General features: G+C 37.4%; 1 protein-coding gene across 1 annotated transcript in view; it reads left to right on the top strand.

Moving 5' to 3' along the window:
* The first annotated feature begins 24,978 nt into the window (after nt 1–24,978).
* Nucleotides 24,979–27,099, top strand: part of LOC134748699 (chitinase A-like) — a 31,512-nt gene continuing 29,391 nt past the window's right edge. The window contains exon 1 of the mRNA XM_063683504.1: nt 24,979–25,046. The gene's annotated coding sequence lies outside the window, so the exon portion shown is untranslated. The remainder of the gene's footprint in view (nt 25,047–27,099) is intronic.

The raw sequence follows: 27,099 nt of genomic DNA, 5'->3' as shown, positions 1-27,099 counted from the left end.
ATAATGTGAGGTAGTATTTAAGAGTTTAGGAGCATTGTTATCGAGACGTTTGTTTGACAGACATGTAAACTTTACGAGAAACACTGCAATTTTATAGCTTTACCTTTAGGTGTTTTAGTAATCCATCACCGTTTTGACTTTTGAGGCTCGGCGTTAAGTTCGGCACATAACTGTAAATATGCGAAATGCCCGAAATTCTTCGTCTGGCATATCAGACGGGTTGTAAGAGTGTCTTGATAAAGCTATGCACGAGATTTTTAGACGCTCTTTTTCTTTAACAGCAACCGCGAGTAGGAATAATAAAATTTGACTTTCCTGCAAAGAAAACATTGACAATATATATACAGCGGAACATTGTAACTAATAACTCAATATCATAGAAAAACTGATATTTACCCGTAATTTATACCTTAAAATTGGTTTATTCAATAATTTTGCTTTCACGACAAGGCTTATCGTCACCTAAGAAGCACGTAGATAGAATTAACGAAGTTGAACTGTCAAAATGGGACAATGTGTCAAATTATCCAACGACGGCAACGACTATGTTATGCAAATTGTCGTCTGTCAAGCTCCTGTCATCTACCGCTGTCATTCTGTCATCTACCGCTGTCATTCTGTCATCTACCGCTGTCATTCTGTCGTCTACCGCTGTCATTCTGTCATCTACCGCTGTCATTCTGTCATCTACCGCTGTCACTCTGTCATCTACCGCTGTCAGATGTGGATAACTATCACGATTTCGCCCTATCACGGCCTTGTCACGCTACCATGCTAAGCCCGCTGGGGGCCTAGCTAAGATGTCAATTATTATAGTAGACTAAAGCCAAACGAAAATAAAATCCGGCCAAGTGCGAGTCGGACTCGCGCACGAAGGGTTCCGTACCATTACGCAAAAAACGGCAAAAAATCACGTTTGTTGTATGGGAGCCCCACTAAAATATTTATTTTATTATGTTTTTAGTATTTGAACAAGTTTGGGAACAAATCAAATTATTTTATTAAATATTTTGATTTGTGTTTTTTAAGTAGTCACACTACTATAGATGTCATATATTAAAGAAAAAGTGACGAAGCCCTCCAGTGGTGAAGGCCGGATTCGAACCGGCGTCTTTAGCTATCGCGGCTAACGCCATGAACCCCTAGGCCACCTTTTTAGTATTTATTGTTATAGCGGCAACAGAAATACATTATGTGTGAAAATTTTAATTGTCTAGCTATTACGGTTCATAAGATACAGCCTGGTGACAGGCAGACAGACAGATGGACAGAGGAATATTAGTAATAGGGTCCCGTTTTTACCCTTTGGGTACGGAACCCTAAAAAACCAAAAATAAATTTAAGTAAGTACATTGAGAATAGTTTTATTTAGCTCAGACAAAATAACACCAATGTTTTACGTCAAAAAGATAAACCAACGAATTGGGACAAACCCACTTACCCAAACACATACAAAACAAATGGAAAGACTGTTAGAACCATGTAAGGTTGTATGTAACTGCCTACGTAGTTACAGCGTATACTCATTATCATAAATATCTACATACGTTTAAGCCTTATTCCGACGATATAAGAGTGAAAGTGTGTAGATATTTATGGAAGTGCTGTACGTCGTTACACGTAGTAACGAGCTCTGTACTCAGTTTGCTTCCGCCTAATTTATCGTTTTTTGTAATTCTTTTCCTTATTTTTCGCTGTATGTTGACTACTTCAGTTTTGGCGCTGATGAGTTAACCAAATAAATCTGAAGCTTTATGATAAAAAAGTAAGGTTTAAGCCCTAATTGTTTTCTTATTAAACACCATTGTTACATTTTTGTTGTTTTTATTTAGGATATTAGTAATTTTAAAACATGGTCTCAAACATAGTAAGTAAGTAAAGGCACAGATTATATAATACTATACTAGTAGTAAAGGGAAGTAAATAATAAATTACGCGGCAAGTGTGATGGGCACCTTTGCACCCGGTACAGCTCGCGGAGGTCTTTTTGAATAAAATATTTTAGTTAGTTTTGTAGTTTATTGTTTAATTCCATTTTTTTTTATTTAGAATAGTATTGTAATGTAATTACTATGTGTAAAATTGTAATTTTATTAATAAATAATTGTAATTAATAAATATAATAAATGGCAAATTTCGTTAACTCGTAGCTAGTAATAAAATTGTAATCTTGTGTTGTATTGTTATGATTGTTATTGTAATTGTACCTATTTGATTTCAAATTCTAAATTGAAAATTGTGCTTGTTATTTTCCAAATTCTAAATTATGCTTGTTATTATTACTCAATGTTATTGTTAAATTCAACTTTAAATTCAAAATACCTAATAATTGTACTTTTTTTTCGGAGCAAAGGAATTTTGTATTAACTATAAGTGGAAACTCTTTTGGCCTATGTTCTTACTATATCTTTTACCTTATTGTATTATTATGTGCTGTATGTTTCCCAAATAAATAAATAAATAAATAAATAAGTAGATGTAGCACCCGGCGCGGCGCTCGATCGTAAGCCATCAAATATTATAGGTTCAGGAACCTATATTGAGTTTAGTTATACGGCTGACGCCAATGTGTCGAGGTAACTTCTATGAAATTATGACGTAGACATAACACTGGCACTGCGTGTGCTTTCAAAATCTCTGCAGACTTTTCTTGGTCTAACTAACACATTGTTATGGAAATTCAGAACGCTTAATATGCAAGTAACTTTTGAAAACTGCCCATTATTATTATTATGGTTTTCTTATAAATTTTTCGTGTTATTTTATTTCGATTAAAGTTTGTTGACTAAAGTAATATATATATATATATATCTCTTATGGCAGAATTGTTGCAAAAGTGACCGCTTTCAGCTTTTCAGATTAGGAACTATTGTTCCTAATCTCTCCGGTGGCGCTAGTTAGGCTCTGGGACATGAGTATAACATGAACTATATACGGCAACAAATAACCCGATCAAATTACGTAGGTTGTTTTTGGTAGTATTTCGGTGTATGGTGGCGCCGCCTAATTACTGTTTTTTGATGGACACTTTTCATACATAGAGATTTGGCTCCTTTATATAGTCTCCATGCCTTAGGTGTCCGCCACTAGGGAATTCCCCCTAAATACTCAAAATTAGCCGTTGTAATATTTTAGCCAAGTTAAAGCGATCAAAGTAAAATCCCCATTTACACAAGCCATACTCGTGAACTGAAGGAGCCTGTTAACACATACACAGACATATCTTAATAGAATCAGGCAGGATTACCTATCTGGAGTTATTTACGAGAACGGCTCTAAACCAGGGCCGCCGAGACTGAATGAATACTTAAAGATTGTGTAGAGGTAACACTTTAATAGTTTAATGGTTATAGAAGAAGCGCTGGTGCCCTAGCGGTAAGAGCGTGCGACTTTCAATCCGGAGGTCGCGGGTTCAAACCCCGGCTTTTACCAATGAGTTTTTCGGAACTTATGTACGAAATATCATTTGATATTTTACCAGTCGCTTTTCGGTGAAGGAAAACATCGTGAGGAAACCGGACTGATCCTAACAAGGCCTAGTTCCCCCTCTGGGTTGAAAGGTCAGATGGCAGTCGCTTTCGTAAAAACTAGTGCCTACGTCGATTCTTAGGATTAGTTGTCAAGCGGACCCCAGGCTCCCAGGAGCCGTGGTAAAATGCCGGGATAACGCGAGGAAGAAGGAAGAAGGAAGGTTATAGAACATAGACATAGTATAGTAATTATAGACATGAAACCGAGCGACCAGGGGTAAGAGAAAGACATATTCATGTATTGACAGGTTCATGTATGGCAGCATAATCCTTTTTCTCTTTCACTCTTATAAATTTCGGTATTTCGCCATCGCCTCCTACCTATGCTGCCATAACCCGACCATGAAAAAAACCCGGTCGGTGATAAGGACAAAGCATGGCACTATTTTCTCTTTCCTCTTATAGGAATCGCAATAAGACTATCTTTCTCTATCAAAGAGTGTCAGGCCCTTGTTATAGAACTTTCAATATTTAGTGCGACATAAAATAGTACAAAATAAATGAGGGCGCCACTTTCTACGTAACTGTCACATTTTTGACGTAAAATGCTTAAAAACGGCAACAATTTAGTATGGAAATTGTTTAGTTCCATTTAAATTAATTTCTACTATTTTATGTCGCACAGCGCACTGTAAATAGCGCATATTTTCTCTTTAAAATCGATTTGTACGATTGAGATTTAATAACGTGTTACCGCTTTGATCTTATTTGATACAACCTTGCAGATAGCTCACTGCAAAATGATGGAAAAAGTCACACAGTTAATCATAAAGGTAGTGTTAAAACCAGATTAAACCCATAACAAATTGTTAAATTGGAATCGGACCTCCTGGCCTTTGTAAAGATGCTTTGTAGCAACAAGTTTATTTTAGTTTTACTTTATAAACTTTCTGTGTCGGAGTTTTTAGATTTTAGCGGGATGTGGCAGTAAAAACTTAACACCATTTTATAGATAACTAGCGACCCGGGCTTCGCACGGGTTACACAGAACATCCAGATTATTCCAGATGTTCTTCAGGAAGGGTGTACTCAGGGTTCTCAAAGGTCGGCAACATAATCCTACTAATATTACATGATATGATATTGTTTACTTATTCTTATATTGTAATGCCTTGTACTTTAATTTGACGACCATTACGAGATCTAGGTATAAGTAGCCATATTGACATCTTTTTCGTAACCATGCTATTATTTGACACTGTATACTTATTTCACAATATTTATTTGACTTTGTGATGAATTTATTTTGCTATTGATATTTGATGATGATTTTTATCTGTATTGACATTTGTATATAATAGTTTACGATCATAATATGGGGCATTTTCTATGAAAAGGGACCTTATTGTCGATGGCGCTTACGCCGCAAAGCGTCGCGCGGCATTGTATTTATATCGGAGCATCGTTTATAATGGCGTAAGCGCCATCGACAATAAGGTCCCTTTTTATAGAAAATACCACATATAAATTCGTATAGATTAGCTTAAAATAATTTATAATGTAAAGATTAGCTTGAAATAAATAAATCTAAAATTAGTAATAGTAGTAATAGCCTTTATTTCATGCTTCTTTTTTTTTTACAATTACATAAATTTCAAATATTATTGGTTTATTATTTGCATGTCGCTTGAGCGGAAAGGCCTCCCCCAGTTTTTCCCATTCCTTCCTATCCTGTGCTGTTCTCCACCAGTATCTGTCGAAGTTCACTAGCTCATCTCTCCATCTTTTATTTGGTCTTTTTTGTTTTCTCGTTATTCCTATTGGTGACCATTCTGTGACACGTTCGACATATATGGCCAGCCCAGGCCCATTTGTTCTTTTTTATTGCGTATATTGTATCTTTTACACCAGTTTTCTCTCTTATGACTTCGTTTCTGATTCTGTCCTTAATTTTAATTTTTAACATTGACCGTTCCATAGCTCTTTGACAGATTTTCAGTTTATGAATATGTTTCTCAATGGGGCTCCAGGTTTGGGCACCGTAAGTTAAGGTAGGTAGGACAGCAGTATCAAATACCTTTTTCTTTATGGCCATCGACATATCACTCTTCAGAATTGATTTTAGAGACCAATATTTTCGCCACGCTCTACTAATCCTGTAGTCTACTTCCTTGTCGAGTCTGTTTTTGAAGGAAACTAGTTGTCCCAGGTATGTGAAGTCTTCAACATATTCCATATTGTTTCTTCCGTGCTTTATTGGTATTTTATCTCCATTAGTAATGATTTTGCATTTTTTCATGTTCATTGCTAAACCTGCTTCCTTGCATGCTGTGTCAAATTCTGAAATAATTTCTTCTAGTATGTTCGGTTTTTCGGCAACAATTATGACGTCATCTGCAAACCTTAGGTTGATTATGTACTTCCCATTAATATTTATTCCTTTGTTTTCCCATTCCAGTACTCTAAATATGGCCTCCAGGCATGCATTGAACAGTGTCGGAGAGATAGGGTCTCCTTGCTTTACACCTTTTTGCAACCAGAATGGTTCGCCGTATTTATCTGTTTTTATTCTCGCCTTGCTATGTTGGTATATCTGTTTTAGTATGTTAACATATTTTACCTCTAGGCCTTGATCTTCTAGTGTTTTGAATAAAAATTTATGGTCTATCGAGTCAAAGGCCTTTGTAAAATCTATAAATGCAATGTATATATCTCTATTTTTGTATTCTGTGCTTTTTTCTATAAGTTGGTTAAGCGTATGCAGATGGTCCATTGTACTGTAATTTGACCGGAATCCAGCTTGTTCCACTGGCTGGTGTTCTTCTAATGTGTTTTGTATTCTTTTGGTCATCACTGTCATGAACAGTTTATAGACGCAGGATATGATACTTATAGGTCTGTAGTTGTCTAGATTGTCTTTATTTCCTTTTTTATGTAGGATAGAGATGTTGGAGATATTCCATTGTTCGGGTATGATTTCGTTCTTTATTATCTCGTTGAACATGTTAGTAATGACTTTGTGTAGTTCGTAGCTTGAGTATTTTAGAATTTCGCTGCAAATCCCATCTGGTCCTATCGCTTTCTCGGTTTTAAGTTTCTTTATTGCTGATGATATTTCATCCGTGAGAAATGGCTCCACTTCATTACATGCTTTCCTATTATATATTGTTGGGTCGTATTGTTTATTTAAGTATAGCTGTCTAAAGAAGTCTGTTGCGGTGTCAACTATCTCTTTTCTGCTTTCGGATTTCTTACTGTTATGTTTTATGCTAGCAATGAGTTCTTTCCCTAGTGTCATTTTCCTTTCTGCTCCTTTTACAGCGCATTTAGAAGTCAGTAGCTCTTCTACTTCTTTCATTTTTTGATTTTCAATATCTCTCTTTGTTAGTTTTCTTATTCTTCTATTTACTGCTTTTATTCTGTTTTTGTCAGCCCTGGTTTTCTTTTCTTTTTCTTGCAATTGTGTCTTCAGTTCTAAGAATCTTTTTGTTTCGCTGGAGTATATGTCTATGTCTTTTTTCTCTTTTATTTTAGTTGACAGTTGTATACCCTTTTTCAATGCTTCTTCAATCTTGTTGTATTTTTCCTGTACTGTCTCGCAGCCTTTAACATTGATGTCTGTAAATAACTTTTCTGTTGCATTGTACACTGCGCCTGCGGAGTCACTTTGTATGCGTTGTTGTCGTTGGATGATCTTTCTTCGGCTTTGGTTTGTATTTATTATTCTTTCGACTGGTCTGTGATCTGATATAAAGTTAATGTTTCTTATCACTGATATGTCCTGCACATTGTGTTTGTTCTTAATTAAGAAGAAATCTATTTGGGCTTTATTTATTTGGTTAGGGTGTGCCCAAGTCCATCTTCTGTTTGGTCTTTTATTGAAAAGAGTGTTTCCTACTTTGAGATTCAATGTCCGTGCCAGGTTTATTAGTCCATCTCCTCTTTTATTTCTTGTGCCAAAATTGTACGGTCCTAGTATATCTTCTTCACCCAGTTGTCGGAGTCCAATATGACTATTGAAATCGCCCATGATGTATTTATTATTTGCTTTGCTACTCCAGTAAGCGGATTCGATCTGCATCATGAAAGACTCCACTTCCAGGTCTGAGGCGCTGCTGGTGGGTGCATACGCTTGAATGAAAGTATAGGTTCTCTTATTTATTGCCAGATCTACGGTTATTATTCTGTCAGATATATGGGATATCCTTGTGATGTGCGGTTTGATTTCTTTGTTTATCAGAAATCCCACTCCGTGTAGTCCTTTTTGTGCTCCATAATAATAAAATAGATGTCCGGATTGTAATTCCATTAGACTCTCTCCTTCTCGTCTTACTTCGCTTAGTCCTATTATATGCCATTCCAAATTTTCTAAACTAATCTCGAGTTCTTGTAGCATGTAATTATGCATGAGTGTACGGACGTTGTATGTCCACACATGTAGTTTTGAATTGCTCTGGGTATTTTTTGGGGGGATTTTGTCGTTGGTAGTCGCCAGACTGACCAGGATACCTGGTGACTGATTTAAATTATTGGTTCTATTTAGTTTGTTTGATTCACATTGTTTTGATAGTATATTTTGTTGTTGCTTGTTAGCTGTTGTTTCTACGTTACTGTTTTGCTTCCGGGGTCTGTTGTGCTGTAGTTGCTATTGGTTGCTTGGAGATGATAAGGAGTTTGATCTTGAACGGTTCATAATGGTGAAAGCATTTGTTTTGTAAATTTTTGCGGGGGCTAACTGCTTTGTCTCTTCTGAGGGCTTGTTAGTATTATCAGATGTTGGTGACTTTGTTGGGGATCGTTTTCTTTACTCGTTTGCTTTGTCTTGATTTGTTTTTTCTTTTATTATGAGTTTGTCATATCTGATCATAGCAATATTGCCCTTTTTAATTTCTTCTTGCCTTTTAATGTTAAGCTCTTTTCTTATTAGAATGACATCCTTAGGATAGTCCTCGGAGACGTAGGTATTTGCTGGTAGCTTTTTACCGTTCTTTAGTACTTGCAGTCTTCTCCATGCTAGGGTTAGTTTAACTAGTATGGGTCTGTGTTTTTTATCCTTCTTTGTACCTAGCCGGCGAACTTCGCTTATTTCCCACTTGTCAAAACTCTCTATATCTCCATCTTTTGTTACATTGTTTAGGGTTTTTTGAACCAGTTCTAGTAATTCGGTGTCATTTCGCTCTGATTCTTCCACACCATGAAGTATTAGATTGTTTTTTCTTACTTCTCTTTCTAAGTTATGTACTTTGTTCTTGAGCACTGTTACATCTTTTTTCAGTTTCGAGTTTTCTTCCATTAGCGGAGCTAATTTTTCTTCTATGGCGGTTGACATGCTTGTGTTGAAGCTTTCTTTTAACGAGTTAGTATGTTTTTCAAAGTCTTTCCTTATTATATCCATGTTTTCTTCCATTCTCTTCATTAGTGCTTCGAGTGTCGTTTCTGTTGCCATGATGTTTCAATTTACTACTAATTTGGTAGACGAGGAATATTCTGGTATCACCGATTTGAGGATGGTATCCCTTTTTTGAGGTAATTTGGTATTTTTAACTAGCAACACTGCGTTAGCCGTCAGCTGTCACTGTCACGTTAGCGGATGTGACTTCAGTGCGTCTATGTTACTTATGTTAGGTTATAATGTATAGTTATAGTTATATATAGTTTGCGATGCACTTTTTGACACTATTTTCCTTTAAAATGCACTGTTTTTCCGCGGATTTTTAGTGAGTCACAGTCTTTGGGCTTAGGGCTTGACGTATTTCGAGGTTTTACACTGCAACACTTGTTTTTTCACTGGTTTTTTATTAAAAACTTCTGACGACACTTAGAACGGTTATTACTTGACAGATGCCAAACCGGAAGTTCTAAAATCTAAAATTATGAATGCGAAAGTAACTGTCTGTTATCTCTACGCTTAAACCGCTGAACTGCTGGAGATAGTTTGAGGCTCGAGGAAGGGCATAGTGGGCATAATAGGATAGTTTTTATCGATCATTATCATCATTGTCACCATTCCACACAGACGAAGTCGCGGGCAGAAGCTAGTGATAGCAGCTATAATGATATTTAATAATAAAAAATAAAAAAATCCGTTTATTTAAAAGACAACATAGGTCCACACATCACAATGTCAATCATCATCAAAACCAATCATCAATCAATCAATTCAATCATGTCAATTTAGATCAGTACGGTTTCACTCACTATTATTTTTAGTCCCTGAGGAAGGAGAGATTCCCAAAAAATCCGAAACATGTTGCCAAAAGCGACTAAAAATAATAGTGAGTGAAACCGTACTGATCTAAATATTTTGAAATATGTCTAATTATTGCTATAATGATATTTTAATAACACCGCAGAAGAAGACAATATGTAGTAATTTCAATCTTCACTACACCTTATAAAACAAAGTCCCCTACCGCATCTGTATGTCTATCTGTTCGCGATAAACTCAAACACTACTGAAAGGGTTTTCATGCGGTTTTCACGTATCAATAGAGTGATTGTTGAGGAAGGTTTAAGTGTATAATTTGTTAAGGTTTACTCGTGCGAAGCCGGGACTGGTCGCTAGTATACTTATAATTAGCTTTTAGCATAGAGTAACTTATACTAGAGCGGTACTGTCATAGTAAATTTTGTAACCCCAGTAAATTCACTGCCATCTGATATATTATAAAAATACAATAAAATGTATTTAAATATGGATAAATGATATTTTTTATTTGCATTAATTATTTTTATGATTTTGACCCATGTTCTTTCACTGATATGCGTTAAAATTATTAAATAACAAACGAAACCGTCAACGCCATCTATACGACAGTAGGCCAAAACTAGTAGCGCCCTCTGAACGAGAATCAAATTTTCTTAATTTTAGAGGCACGTTTTTTCCTTAGACTGAATCCATCTATTACGGAGTTATATCTATCTTTGCTTTTAGCTAGCAAATACCACGTTAGAAAAGGTAAATAGTTATATTAAAAGAAGTTTAAAACTGTGAAAATTAAAAGAAAAGTTAACAATAATACGCCATAAAATATTTTTAATCAGTAGGATAAAACACAGGTTAAGTATATATACATACATTAAAACTTTTTCCCATTATAAACTCTACCTACAAATTTTATAGAACTTTATTGCTAATAAATATTTTTTTTTACCCGGCAGCCATACAAATGGCTGCAACATTTGTTTTTTTATTAAATGACTGCATAGTTTTATCATATGCATATTTTATAGTAATATTATTAATTTTAAAGTAAAATAATCGACAATTTACCATGCACAAATGCACGTATGTATGCATGCTGGATTCGGGAGGAACATAAAAGGAATTTAGTGACGTCGATTTGAAAAAAAAGTAGTTTACAATTAGTAAATTAATTATGTACAAATATCAGATATTTTTAGTAATTTTAAGATGTGATAAATCAGTTCGGTATCAATTTTCTATTTTTTGTATGTACTCGTTTAATGTCTAATTGTATAATTAATATCGCTATTAAACACTGACTTAATAATAGTTTTTTTCTAGAAATGTAATTTTAACACACCTTTTTGAAAAAGTTGTAAAACTATAAATTGTTTAGTATGAGGAAGGGGTAAAATCGGTTATGAATTGAAAGCTTATTAATATTCTATTGTTAGAGTATGGCTTATAAAATAAATAAGATTAAAAAAAATATTCTATTGTTCATACTAAATCCAGTAATAGTGTGTATGAGGGAGCGATCTTGGTCGTACAGAGTTAACTATAAAATAGAGTTATAATAGTAAATCAAGCGAAAGAGAGCAATTAAGAGCGATAAAAGTACCAAAATGCCAAGTAAATTGCAAATAAAAGAGCAGCTAATAGCCACAAACCAAACTTTACGACAACATGATAAATAATGGACCTGTCTTAACTCATAATTAATATCAACCGGGTCTAACGCGATTAAATTTCATTATTTTACATTTTTTCCGACGTTTCAACTAGGTTGCACTATATATATTTTTTTTTTATTCCGTAGACTAAAATGACATTTCATGTGGTACTAAGAAATGTCATGTCTTACACGTGAAACGCCATTCTAGTCTACGGAATAAAATCAGGGATCCCATCATCAGATCAGAACCAGATTAATATGGGACCAACTTGGAAGTAGCTCCTTTCGAACAAAAAAAGAATTACTCAAATCGGACCACGGGTCTCGGAATAATCGGTGAACATACATAAAAAAAAAAATTGCCACAACCGAATACAGAACCTCCTCCTTCTATGAAATTGAAGTCGGTTAAAAAATAGACCTTAGCTGTGGTCACGGAAGACTGACGTCCCAGCAAAATGTCAATTGAGATTTTGGTAAACAACACTAGACTACCTGACATTAATACAATTAATTAATTACAATTAGTTAATTATGTGTATAAAACGCGAGAGTAAAGTGTTATAACTATTGCAAATCTATAGACCAAAAAAGAGATGGCGGGATGACCTCGACGCTTTTTGCAGCGACTGAAAACGACAATACGACGCGTTATGCGTTATTCATAAACGCGTTACTGGCCTGAATTAGCTATGAATCGTTTGTCTTTATCTGTCTTTTTGACTTGTGTTTGTAAGAAAGGGATAAAAAATAATTTAACTAAATCAGTCCCGTAAAGTTTTATAAAAGGGGGTTAATCACTACCTGCGTAGTATAAATAGGATTTTGAACAGCGCGCCAAGCGTTTTGGAAACTCAAAATTCTATATAAAATGACACTTAAGGCAAACGTGTTCGTCATGTCACTCTATCAAATGAAATGTACACTAGGTACTGGCTCATCGATTCCATTGAGTTTTTCGTAACCTTTACTTTTATTTATCTTTGCCAGTTTAGCAGTAGAACTTATTTTGCCGCTCGAGTCCTCACCAACTAATTCAAGCCGCCCACGAGCCAGCAAAGTTGCGGTTTCTTACAAATGTCCCCGAAAGTCGCGTATTAATGAGAAAAGTTTCCTGATCAGCCGCTAATCATAAGTTTGCGATCGGGTTATCCACTGACAGTTACTTTACTGCTTCAATTGATTGGGTAGTGGGAAAAAAGAGTTTTTTCAGGGTTCCGTACCTCATAGGAAAAAAAGGACAAGTGCGAGTCGGACTCGCCCATCTGTCTGTCCGTCTGTCACCAGGCTGTATCTCATGAACCGTGATAGCTAGACAGTTGAAATTTTCACAGATTATGTATTTCTGTTGCCGCTATAACAACAAATACTAAAAAGTACTGAACCCTCGGTGGGAGAGTCCGACTCGCACTTGGCCGTTTTTTTAAAAACATGACAGTATAAATTTTACAGTATTTCTTGAGGGTACTTTCAATTAACAATTTAGGCAACATTATCGTTATTTATGGAATGGAGAGTCAAATGTACTTACCTACTTCTGTTGCTGCTACAAGAACAAATACTAAAAAGTACGGAACCCTCGATGGGCGATTTCCGGGCGGTTTTTTCCTTTTTCACGTTTGTAATGTTCTAATAAACGGGTAGATCTTATCTTTTATCCTATTTAGGCAACTGAAAATGTCCACGCCTACAATAAAGCTTGTGGTGAAATTAATTCAGCTTTGCAAATAGTGCCGATATACAGCCGTGTGTACAGCCATTACAGCCGTAATTAAAGCGTTATTCGGATGCGGAGTGTTACATCCGATATGTTGTTTACTATTCCGTGAGCGCGCGGCTCCGTTGTCGCACGTCATACGAGAAAGGCTGTATATTTGACAAATATTGCCGATATACTTACGTATTCATAGAAGTAATTAAGGAGGCTGTTACTTCCGATATGATATTTATTATTCTGTGAGTGCGCGGCTCCAGAGACGAGAAATGTCGACAATGGAATTACCTCGTCCTGCGGCGGTTGATTGACTCCAGCGGGCTAAGCACGGTCGCATTTTAATCGCCTGTCACCATGCCTGTCACGTTCTAACAAGTATGTAAGTGCGAAAGTGATAGACATAGTGACAGACGATAAAAATGCAACCATGCTGCCACCGCAGGTTGACAGAACCCATTAGCAATGCAAGAACGGAAATTTGTAATGTCCGTATATTGTCTCAGATACCTAGGTAAAGATCTATGCTTGTCAATTTCAGTAAATAAATAATAACATTTTTGGTTCAGTAGTCTATTGCTAATGTACTTTTACCAAATAAATAAAAATATATTTTAAATCATTATTATTCACAACGACGGGACTTAATTTTCTAAGTTGCTGAGCAGAGAATATGCATCCCGTTTTGTGATACCACAGAACGATTCTGGGCCGACCAGGGGTGTGTCTGCGCCCTTTTTAGTTAGAGGTAACACTTCTGAACAGTTTATAATAATGACATTTAATATCGTGAATCAATGGAAACGGACGCTTCTCTCAAGTATCGCGAAATGTTCCCAGCTAAGTGAAATAGTCTTCCTGTACTTAATTACATACATGTCACGCCTATGCTTGTAGTGCGGCTTATTTATTGCAGATACCAGCTATGTATATTACCTATTTTTAGGGTTCCGTACCTCAAAAGGAAAAAACGGAACCCTCATAGGATCACTCGTGCGTCTTTCTGTCTGTCTGTCTGTCCGTCTGTCACAGCCAATTACTCCGAAACTCCTGGACCAATTAAGTTGAAATTTGGTATACATATGTAAGTTTGTGACCCAAAGACGACCATGTAACGTAAACAAATGAATTTTAAACATGGGGGCCACTTTTGGGGAGTAAATGTGAAAATTAAAAAAATAAAGTTTTTCAAACTATATCGTGTTACATATCAAATGAAAGAGATTATTGTGAGAATCTCAAATATATTTTTTTTTATAATTTTAGGATAAAAAATTTAGAAGTTATTCAAGAAAATAGGCAAAAAAGGCCATTCCCCCCTTTATCTCCGAAACTACTGGGTCTAAAATTTTGAAAAAAATACACAAAATAGATCTTTACCTATAGATTACAGAAAAAAATATTAGAAATGTGCAGTCAAGCGTGAGTCGGGCTTAATTACTTAGTTTTTGATCCGACCCCTACGGGTTTTTTAAAAACATTTCACTCACGTTTCACATAAAAAATACATTGTTTAAATTGTGTTATGTACGTACCCTTGGAACGCGAGTCCGACTCGCACTTGGCCGGTTTTTTTATATATTGTACACCTATTATAACACAAGGGTGTTACGTAGTTATAAGTAGGTAAGTTTAATAAACATTTTCAACACATTTGCTCGTATTAAACACGCGTGCTTTTTCATTACATTATAGCACGTGTGTAACTGATTGCTAATAATAAGTATGGAAACCGAGCCTTCTTAATTTGGTCGAGTAATACATTTTTTCAAAACCAACTATGAGGTTTTCAAAGTTCAAGGTTTTATCTCGCCAAACGTCTAAGTCATAAATTATTTAAATACTCTCGTAAATTACATTAATGAATAAACATAACATTTTTTCGATTTGGTCTCCATCCGTCGGTTATAAATACGAGAATATTAGCTTTTGTACATTTTTAAAATTGGCTGTTTGTTGATTTCGTTCGCGCCTTTGCCTTACGCGCACATTGCATTGTAATCGTGCACAGAATAAAAAATAACGCGCCAACCATTTTCCATATTTGTTACAAAATTGGAATAGTACCTATTGCATGTTTTTAGTTTAAACTTAAAAAATATTAATTTTTTTATTTATTTATTTAAACTTTATTGCACGATATAAAATGCCTTAATGCCTTAAGGCATTCTCTACCAGTCAACCATTGGGTCAAACAGAAACGTGTAGTTAGTGCAGGATTGTAGAAAGCGAGAGGAAATATGAAACACAAATCAAATTATTCTAAACAATATATATTTTATTTATACACTTACACATATAAGAATAATAACAATATATACCTACATATATACAAACATGCATGCATACATATATAAATAAATATTGTATTATGTACCCAAGTATACAAGTAACATGCGGATCATTTATTTTTAAGCGAGTTAGAGAGGTGCTTACGTAATTTTCTTTTAAAAGAAAATTTGCTCTGTGCTTGCCTTAAAGGAAGAGGGAGATCGTTCCAAAGACGAATTGCCTGAAATATATGAAATATTGACGAGGATGTCATTATCAATCATTGAAAATGAAGTACACATAAAATTGACGCTGTCAATAATATTGTATTGTAGTTCGGGCGATTTTCCGCAACTCGACGCCTAGCGCCTATTTTGCGTGACGGGGGGGGTGGGCTAGTCCTGCCAGCCCAGCTCCTCGAGGCATCCTATCAAATCTTTAACGTTGAGTAGGACCTCGGGGAGGTCTCTCAGGGATTCGAGATATTTTGCCCTGTATGCGGTCATTCCAGCACCACGTGAGAGGCTGCTTCTTCTGCATAAGGGACTGTCTGTGACATCTGTTATAAAAAGATGTTTGTTAAATAGTCCATGACCTGTTATGACACTGGTTACCATGCTCAGTCGGGTCTTCCCTAGTTGAAGGAGCCCCCTTGTGAGCTTTCCGTTGATGCCAGGCATGGCTTGTTTGGCCTGTCTGCAACCTGTCTGGTTTAGCCAATGTTCTGTGTGTAGTTTCTGCCAATACTAATAAAGGCAGAGAGAACGATAGCCTTTTATTATGAAAATCGGGTAAAAATTGTTGGCGGTATGAAACTTTTATACAATGGAAAATCAGCAAAAACGCCCAGTCTTTCTTGGAAAACGTGTTTTTAGCTTACATCAATGAACTGTCGAATAGTGTTAGCCCAGCAGCGCTATCATGGTCGCATTTTTATCACCTGTCATGTCATGTCATGCGTCACTTTCGCACTTAAGATACATACTTATTAGAACGTAACAGGCATGCACACTGGTGCTTATTCATCATCATTAAAACTGTAAGCCACCATTTTGAAAATTGTACTTTTACTGTTATGACAATTAAAATTTGATTAATATATAAAATTTGTATTTTCCTCGCAAGTGTGTTAAAAACGTCGTATGAAACGCATGTGCATTGGTCATTACACACATCGCTCGCTTACAGCTCGCGCGCACAATATCGCCTCATGTGTCATGGTCATGACCAACGTAGCACGTATCATATTGTACTATTTACGAATTATTTTGATTTTGAGACTATTAAAAGTAAGCCGTATACTTTACAAAAAAAGAAAAGTAGGTAGATGATAACCTCAATTATTCAAACTCTCAATTATCCGGACACTGACAAAGTTTATCCGGATTCTCAATTATCCGAACTTTTTGTAAGTGTTTCATATTTTAACATTAATTTGAACGAGATCTTTCTAAGTGGAAACTTACATGAGAATTTTCTTACGAAAGTTTCCAGAAATTGCGGAAATTTTAAGAATGTTTTGCAACTCGCGCATTTGCTAAATGGGGCAACGCTGAGTTACATTCGCCATCTGAATGTAACCTTAACGGCCCGGCCACGACATCGCGCGGCGGCGGCCATAGGTTGAAGCGAGACACGGCGATCGGACCTTTCGTTCCCACCTATGGCCGCCGCTCGCCGCTGCCGCCGCCGCGCGATGTCGCGGCCGGGCCGTAAGGGCCGGTACAGACGGACTGCAACCCGACTGCAACTTGTATGGGAACTGGAACTGCACGCAGACGTTGCAGTTGGCATGCAGTCGGCGCGGCGTGCAGTTCCCATACGACTTGCAGTACGTCTGTACCGGCCCTAACCATACCAGACACATATATTAATGTACATAATTGAGACGAAGATATAAATATGTACGTACGTGTTAGGAATGTTGACGGGCGGTAATGATGTTGACATCGAGACATTGTTTTTGTGGAAGCCTCGAGATTTAACGAACATAATCGCTCGTTCTTATTAGTTAATTGATACGTTGTTTTTGAAGTGTATTTGTTGTCTACTTAGTTTAATTATTGCGGAAATTTTTGATATGACTAAGATATACCTACTAAGTAAAGTTGTGCAACATATTATAGCCGCTAATATAGCTAGTTTTTAGGATTCCGTACCCAAAGGGTAAAACGGGACCCTATTACTAAGACTCCGCTGTCCGTTTGTCCGTCTGTCTGTCACCAGGTTGTATCTCATGAACCGTGGACATCAGTTGAAATTATTACAGATGATTTATTTCTGTTGGCGCTATAACAACAAATACTAAAAAGTATGGTACCCTCGGTGGGCGAGTCCAACTCGCACTTGGCCGGTTAATTTTATTTTATTAATGGTATCAGTCGATCAGACCGGCTAGCATGACTAGTGTTTCCTCGCGCGACTTCATACTTGAAGTCGAAGAACGCAGTCATGCTAGCCGGTCAGGTTTGTTTTGAGGATCAAATGTCTATATGGGACCCATTGCATTAAAGCAATACTAAAGTCAGAAATGACAGTCAAAGTCAGACCATTGTACTTTACGCGCGAAACGCCCCTTACAAAATGGTACTTCTAGATCGTGACGTCACGATCAAGTTGAAGCCGTCTTGAAGAAAGGAAAACAAGAAAACTTATGAATACAACTCATATTTGTAATAAAATACAAATAATCACGTACGCTACGCCTACGCGTACGCTTCGGCTGTGGAATGAGCTCCCTGCCGAGGTTTTCCCGAGGGGCTACAGTATGGGGTTCTTCAAAAAAGGAGTGTACAGGTTTTTAAAGGGTCGGCAACGCGCATGTAATATCTCCGGTGTTGCAGGCGTCCATAGGCTACGGTGACTGCTTACCATCAGGCGGGCCGTATGCTTGTTTGCCACCGTCGTGGTATTAAAAAAAAAACAGTGGGTTTCTGATCTCTAGCTTCTTAGGCAGGGTCACTACCGACCTAGGAGGCTAATTACTCATATAATTTAAAAACGTCCGCATCTTATGCTATAGATGATACCATACGACATATTATGTGACACAACAATGGAACACTTCCTTATCAAACCGCATTGTGAACTAACAATCGAGGAAATTATAAAATTCTTCCGTCTCGACGTACGTGCCAGGAATTTGAATGGACGTGGACAAGGTAAGTATTAGAGCAGTATAACAACTAAAATTGGGATACCTAGGAACGTTAAGCGAACTTTAAAAATAGACTGTCTTCGGTTACAGGGTCGGTGTTTCTCTCGACAGCCTTTTGGGAGGGTGTGAGGGAGCTCTTCCGCATCCCTGCTGTGGACGAGTGTGGAGCCTGATTAGTGTCGCACCCCACCTTGTCGGGTGGTCGTTCGCCGTCATTTTGGGGACGTCTGTGTGTCTAGTGCTTGCCAGCTTTGTCACTACCGGCCGTTATCCAATCCCTAGCCTGGTGATACCGTTTGAGCGGGGCCAGGTTTCGGGGCCGCAGTGAAGGCGACCGGCAGCTATTTCTATTATTTATATTTCTATAATATTGGCTATAGCCAAGGTTTTTAAAAGGGCGGCAACGCGCAAGTAACACCTCTGGAGTTGCAGGCGTCCATAGGCTACGGTGTCTGCTTACAATCAGGCGGACCGTATGCTTGTTTGCCACACTGATGTGGTATAAAAAAAGCCACGGTCACTTACAGTACAAGTTAAAGTACTGGTTGTAATATTTTTACCGTGCCTTGCACAAAGGATGGCATGCAAACTTACATATTCAGTCGTTGTAGTCGTTTTTCTAAGAGCTGCCTACAAATTAGTATGAGATGTTCTTTGTTTTGCGTTTATTGACTACATCGATAAGTTTGTGGTAAGGGCAAAGACACTAAACATGGGGTTCAGGACTATTAGAGTCTGTTTTAATTGTATTTTTTTTATCAATGTTTTTATGTTAATAATTATTAAGACTACCTAAGCAACATTTAAGAGTAAGACATTAGGTACATGTGCTGCCTAAAGGATGACTCACGCTAAAAGGGTCCGGGCCCGGGCCAGGGCGTCCGACACTTCAATTTTCTATAAAAAGCGTTATGTGATGACCGTCACCCAAAAGAAACGGGACCCTATTACTAAGACTCTCTTGTCCGTGTGTCCGTCTGTCTGTCACCAGGCTGTATCTCATGAACCGTGATAGCTAGACAGTTGAAATTTTCACAGATGATTATTTATATTTTTAAACATCATAATTACCTCATAGGTGATGTGAAAAGCAGTATGTGTCACATGGTAGCAAAATTATTTCCATCTTGGGCGTAACACACTTGAATCCCTCACTACGCTCAGGATTCTACTTTAGAATCCCTCGTTACTCTCGAGATTCTATTATATAATCCTTCGCTTCGTTTAGGATTCAATGTACGCCCGCGCCGTAAATATGTCATCTTGCTCCCTTGTAACACAATCTACTAGTGTGTCAAGGAAGAATTGCAACTCGTGTAAATTAACGCTCGTTCGTAAATTCTTGTTTACCGCTCTTAATACATCATCATCATCATCATGACAGCCGATAGACGTCCACTGCTGGACATAGGCCTCCCCCAAGTACCTTGGGGGGGATTGCCGTAGTCGCCACGCTTGGCAGGCGGGTTGGCGACCGCAGTTTGATAGAGGTAGTTCTTAATACATAATAATAATAATTCAGCCTACATACGTCCCACTGCTGGGCACAGGCCTCCACTCATGCGCAGGAGGGCTTAGGCTATAGTCCCCACGCTACCCCAATGCGGATTGGGGACTTCACATACACCTTTTGAATTTCTTCGCAGATGTATGCAGATTTCCTCACGATATTTTCCTTCACTGAAAAGCTAGTAAATATCAAATGATATTCCGTACATAAGTTCCTAATAACTCATCGGTACGAGCCAGGATTTGAACCAGCGACCTCTGGTTTGAAAGTCGGACGCCATATCCACTCGGCCACCACCGCTTAATACGTATAACAACACTTAAAAACAAAAACTCTTAAACACAGGTAATACTAATATTGTCTTCGGTTACCGCGATCTTATCTTAACTTATAGTTTCGGGGGCCCTCGCGGATACACTTCGACGGCTTCGACCCATAGGGATCTTTTGTGCAGTTATCCCCTAGGAAAGATCCGTCCGCTACTCAAGAGCTTTCCCCACCATCTCCATATGTCGGATGATGGACCTTATGGGTAGCGTTTTGAATTCCTTTGGTTCCAGATAGCCTGTTCCAAAGTCCTTCATTCCTTGTCTGGCGAGGGCGTGACATTCACACTTCAGGTGTTCTACTGTCTCTTCCTCTTCTCCACACATACGACAATCGGTGTTGTCAGCGTGCCCCATCTTGAACAGGATTCCCTTGACCCCGTAATGGCCAGTAAACACCCCCGTTATTATTTGGAGTTGCCGCCGGTTACCGCGATAGTTACTCATTAAATAAGACTATGAAAACGGACTATTATACCCGATATAATCCGTTTTCATAGTTTTATTTTCCAATTAATACTAATTTATTGCAAGATAGTTGCTATGGATATATTCATATGCGTTTTTGTTGCTATAGTTACCTACACTAGGTTTTGTGCGTGCTTAACTCATGCGGAACATTCAGTTGAATAACTAGCTATTCGTGATCAAATATGTGTATTCAATATCGTTGTCCTTTACTAATTGCTGGTGTTAGAGCGATGAGAATGATAGTAGAATTGGAGGGTAGGTATGAATCGGTTCAGGGTTGTCGACTTTTCACGCTATTCATAAAATAAATATTTAATTAAAAAATACGAGGAAGAAGTGTTAGGATCACATTCAGAGAAATGTGGGTAAAATAGTTCAATTACGAGCAGATGAATATGCCGAAAATTTTACTATATCGGTCCGTTTTTTTGACATAAAAATATGTATTAGATTATTTTAAACCGGGTCACTCACGTATTATTAAGTCGAATAGCTCGACATGTTTCGGTCCAATTTACGAGGACCGTCTTCACGGAGACACGACGAAGTGAAGACGTGTCGTGTCTCCGTGAAGACGGTCCTCGTAAATTGGACCGAAACATGTCGAGCTATTCGACTTAATAATACGTGAGTGACCCGGTTTAAAATAATCTAATATGTTTGAGTTTCACGGGAGTTTTATAGATAAAAATATGTGCCCTCTTGATAAGTTTCGTTGGTTTGAACATTTAACAACTAGTGTAGGTACTAGTGGCTCTGTGAGCTGTAGATCTCGCTAACCCGGCTTCGCCGTTTTGAAAAAAATCCAAAAATTGAATTGACAAACAATAGTACATTTCGATGCTAGTGCGGAAAGTATGTCATTACTTCACGAGTACCGAGAAATCTTGGCAAGACTCGGGACGAGTGAAGAATGACATTTCCGCACGTGTATCGAACGACGTTTTTTAATACAGTTGTGAAAAAATAGGAAAAACCAAGTAATGAATAAAAACAATATCGAATGTTGCCTTTGGAAACTTAGCTTGTAGTAGGAAAAAACGCCTCTTCATTGACAGGCGTTTCGGCAGCTATTCCTACCTCTACGGTTAAACAATATTGTTGCTTATGCACATATATTTTAAAATCATGAGGTCAAAATGCGTTGATTTATTAAAGGGTTTTTATGCATATGGATCATAAGGACCTTTTTCTGATGGAAAGGTCTTTATTGCACATGTAGCATAATAAGGATCCTTTTCTTAAAATAAAATCTACAAGTTATGTGTCTATAACTACAAAAAAATATGTGACATTTTCAACCTTGGCACAAAGCACAAAGGGCACTTATTGTCGGTTGTCAATAAGGCACTATTTCCATAAAGCTTCAATTTCAAATCAACCTTATCGACAACCGACAATGTGGTACCTTTTAGTTGGAAACTTCACTTATTGTGGTTAAGATGCATATACCTATTTACGTATGAAGTAGATTATATTTGGACGAGTTATGAGTCAAGTTAAAAAACCGGCCAAGTGCGAGTCGGACTCGCGTACGAAGGGTTCCGTACCATTACGGAAAAAAAACAGCAAAAAATCACGTTTGTTGTATGGGAGCCCCACTTAAATATTTATATTATTCTGTTTTTAGTATTTGTTGTTATAGCGGCAACGGAAATACATCATCTGTGAAAATTTCAACTATCGCGGTTCATGAGATACAGCCTGGTGACAGACGGACAGACGGACAGACGGACAGCGGAGTCTTAGTAATAGGGTCCCGTTTTTACCCTTTGGGTACGGAACCCTAAAAACGCACAAAAATCGCAGAGCTTCGTCGCAGTGGCAACCCTAATAACAGGTGTACTGAACTAGTTAAAATAGGATGGTCAATTCACTAGTCTTTTGTGAACGATTGCATACTGCAGTGGTTAGGGATACAATGCATTTATATTTAAGGTAAGTTTTTAATAAAAATAGCACGGATAAAATAGTTATTAGGGTGGGCCTTATTTCGTCGTAAGTTATATCCCAGGTAGCAAAATTACGTCAGCGACGTCATAATGACGTCAGCGACGTCATAATGACGTATAAATGCTACTGGGGATTTTTCTACGGGGCACCCGCTTATTGTAGTCTACCGCTAAAAAAAACAATGTGATTTATTAACTGTAATAGATGTCATATATTAAAGAAAAAGTGACAAAGCCCTCCAGTGGTGAAGACACTCCAGTTACTAAGATGGCATATAGTCGAGAAATTCGGACGGGCACCGCCGTGGCGGGGTGGCCTAGGGGTTCATGGCGTTAGCCGCGATAGCTAAAGACGCCGGTTCGAATCCGGCCTTCACCACTGGAGGGCTTCGTCACTTTTTCTTTAATATATGACATCTATTACAGTTTTTAATTTATATATAGTAGTGTGACTACTTTAAAAAACACAAATCAAAATATTTAATAAAATAATTTGATTTGTTCCCAAACTTGTTCAATGTGATTTATTTTCAGATTTTTTAAATACAAAATTTGAATCCTCCATACGAGATGTTTTTTTTCTATTTAACGTAAAGTAAATTTCACATAAACTAACATCCAGGAGTCCAAATTTTCAGTGCGGTAGCGACCCCTGAAATGTTTATAAAAAAAAAAAAAATATTTTTAGTCATGCGCATAATTATAAAGCTGTCATTGACAATGACGCTGGTTGTCAATGTCACTGTGCTCTCTTGTCAGAAATATAATTTTGCGCGTGCAATAGGGTATTTGACTACTAGTCAAAACAGTCTCTTTTTTCGAACTGTCAAAACGATTTTGCTACTATGGAATTTATATGAAACACTAGCATGTGACGTCACAATCAAATCACCTACTCTTTATAGTTTTATACGGGTTTTAAAATAGAAATTGTGTCTAAAAATAACTGCTGTCTACGTTTCTCTATCAATCTTCTGGTGCTTTATTTCATGCATGGTGTAAAATAATTTAATACAAGTCAAACACTCTATAGAGATAGCAACAGGCGGGTTATGATCCTTTAGACGCTTATGTGATGCCAATGGGACCAAATGTGACGTATTTCACTAGGATTGCAATGAATTGAAAACCTTTCTGAAGTCGGTTAAAAAACGTCAAATGGAGTCTTTGTAACCTCGTGAAAGAAAATCGACTTCGTTGAGATGCCTTTTGCTGCTTAATTTCAGAATCGTGTACGTGTACTTTTTTTACATATTTAAAGTTAAAACTACACTACAGCGGCAGTAAGCCCTAGGGGGCTTTGTTTGCTGTCATATTTTTTTAATTATACTAGCGACTCGCCCCGGCTTCGCACGGGTAGTTCAACTAATTTACACAAAACCTTTACAAATTATACATATAAACCTTCCTCTTGAATCACTATCTATTAAAAAACCGCATCAACATCCGTTGCGTAGTTTTAAAGATCTAAGCATACATAGGGACAGACATACATACAGAGCGGAAAGCGACTGTTTTATACTATGCGAGTGATGCTTTGTTCGCTGTTTTTTTTTAAATATATTAAGTATATGCTTTGTGTTAATACATAAATAACAAAACTGTGTGGATATTATTAACATTGTAAGGGCCTTTTATACGTGAGAGTTCTGCTCCATAACAATTTATTCCCTATTTACTTAGATGTTGTTTAAATGGCAGTTTAGTTATATTACAATTATTCGGATTATAATGTACTAGCAAGTCTAGCGACCCGCCCCGGCTTCGCACGGGTGCAATGCTGATGTATAATACATTTAAACCTTTACTCTTGAATCACTATATCTATTAAAAAACTGCATCAAAATTCGTTGCGTAGTTTTAAAGATTTAAGCATACATAGGGACAGACAGACAGCAGGAAGTGACTTTGTTTTATACTATGTAGTGATAATTAATAAGAAAAAGTTACCTAATCACTTCAATAACTTGGGGTATTTTGTGGAAGACGTTGAATTCGGTAACAAATTTTAATTTTTTTAAATCTAAGTTTTTTTATATTATAGAAATTAGATGGCAGCCCCAGATCAAGAGTAATGTAGATACAAATCACATGTAATTTTTCCAGATTTCTACAATTGCCTTTGTACACAGTTCAGCAAAACCAAAGACCCCCACACTCGTACCCCGCAGCCAAATACGTGTACAGCATTACGATACACCATAAGTTACTCATGAGGTTTTCCTGGAGAACCACTTTATATGCCAAGCTAGTCCTCAGTAGGCATCAGTGTCGGGGGAGCCAGCGGTGTCTGTGCGCGCCGATACGCGAAAAGTGGTAAAAACACTTTGTTTATTAGTTTTTTACGCGAAAATGCTTTATGTTAAAACCTGTGCGTTAAAATTGGATTAAGGGCCAGTTGCACCAACCACAATTAACGGACTAATCGACGTCATTTAGCTGTGAACTATTTTCCATATGTACAATAAAATTTTGCGAACTTTTTATCGGTGGCAGACGGTTTGGTGCAACAGACCCTGAGTCTGAGTGCAGTCTTGTGTTTGTGTGCTTATTAGTCATCAGTGTGACAACTAAAAACTCATGACGCATAGGGTAAACAAACAAAGGTAGAATTATTTGGTGACACGCCTAATTCGGTGATACAAGTTTTGAAGCATGACACCGAGGAAAGCTAGTGAATTAGGGCCTTTTAAATGGGCCTCACGGCAAAGGCGCCGAAGCCGTGAGGTCCCATTTAAAAGGCCCTAATTCACTAGCTTTCCTGGATGTCATGCTTCAAAACTTGTATCACAGAATTAGGCGTGTCACCAAATAATGCGTGTTTACCATACTCTTAGAAACTTATAATATCGTTTCTGAATCCTTAATTATACAATTATTTTAATCACTTATGGTTGTCGACAGACGAAAATAACAAACAAAACGAAGATTTGCATAAATTTACGGGCGTTTTCGTGCAATATAAAGTTTATGAGACATTTATTGCTTGTTGTAATTACATGGCTGCGATTAGGACGGAATTGGAAAACTGATATTTATGTTTAGTTGATGTTCAGAAAAGGTTCCAGGCATGTAGTTACCTACACACATTTCATCGTGACAAATCGGTCAATTCCATTCTTATTTTGGTCTCGGAATTACAATAAATACCTATAGAAGTTAGCCACATGACATGCAGCTAAAAAAAAACAAAGTTCCAAATTTAAAAATCTATAATGTAATGAAAAAAGTCCAATACTGATTCCCTTTACACGGCAAACGGTCCGAATTTCGAACAAATCGAAATTTAAATTCGGAACTTTATTGTTAAACCGTTACGCTTTACCGTTACTGTCCCTTCGAAAATCGAGAGCACAGAGCCTGTAGATTCAAAACATTCCAATTTGGATTTTAAACCAAGTTGATAAGAGTGGAAATTGAACAATGTTTTACTAAAGTAAGTCGAACAGTTGATAAACCTTAAATTAACCCCGATTCTTTATGTCTCGGCCTAATTAAGAAATGTGAAGTGATTTCGTAATGAAGAAAATATTTAAAAAAAAATATTTTAGAACACAAAATGTGAATTTTGTTTAGCATTTTTGCGCGTGTTACTGTTTTTAATTTAAGTTATTTCTATAAAAAATCTATTAAAAAATAGAAACTGATAATAAAATCTGTTTTACTCGTTTGTTGCCGTTAACAAAACTAATTTAATTGAATATTTAGAGCATCAAAACTGAGTTTCGTTCGTTTGTTAAAAAAAAAAAAAATATTTTGAAGTCAGGTTTTCGGTAACTAATGATGAAAAGCAAATGCAAAACCTGGTAAGCGCACACCGTAGTTTACGAATACTTGCTCTAGAGCAAAGAGGTGTCATGCATAAGAAGGCCTGAGTGGTCGCTCGAGTTGGGCGTGCAGCGTGGCGGAGCGTGCGGCGTGCATGTTAAACAAATGCAAACGTATAGGAGCGGCCACGGCCAGGCCACGACATCGCGCTGCCGCGGCAGCGCCGAGCGGCGGCCATAGGTGGGAATGAAAGGTCCAATCGCTGTGTCTCGCTGCAACCTATGGCCTCCGCTCGCCGCTGCCGCGCGACGTCGTGGCCGGACCGTTAGTGCACGCTGCTCATATCACTTGTGAGCCCGACGCCACGCTGCACGCTCCGCCGAACGCTCCGCTTCGAGCGTCTACTCAAACCTTACCCGCATCAGTACGAGTTCGTATATCGACCCCAAAAACGTTGTTGGAAAGCTATTGTGTTGTCTATATTTAGAAAGAGTCATCGAAAGTTGACATTTCAATGGCGCCGTTATGATGGCCTGCATGCGATACCGAGATGCATTGCTCTACATTTTTGATAAAGCAGTGTTCATGCAAACAAGCCGTT

This window comes from Cydia strobilella, chromosome 1, assembly GCF_947568885.1.
Source record: "Cydia strobilella chromosome 1, ilCydStro3.1, whole genome shotgun sequence".
In the NCBI taxonomy this organism is placed as follows: domain Eukaryota; kingdom Metazoa; phylum Arthropoda; class Insecta; order Lepidoptera; family Tortricidae; genus Cydia; species Cydia strobilella.
The sequence above is the reverse complement of the archived record's forward strand: the minus strand, read 5'-3'. Positions and strand labels throughout refer to the sequence as shown.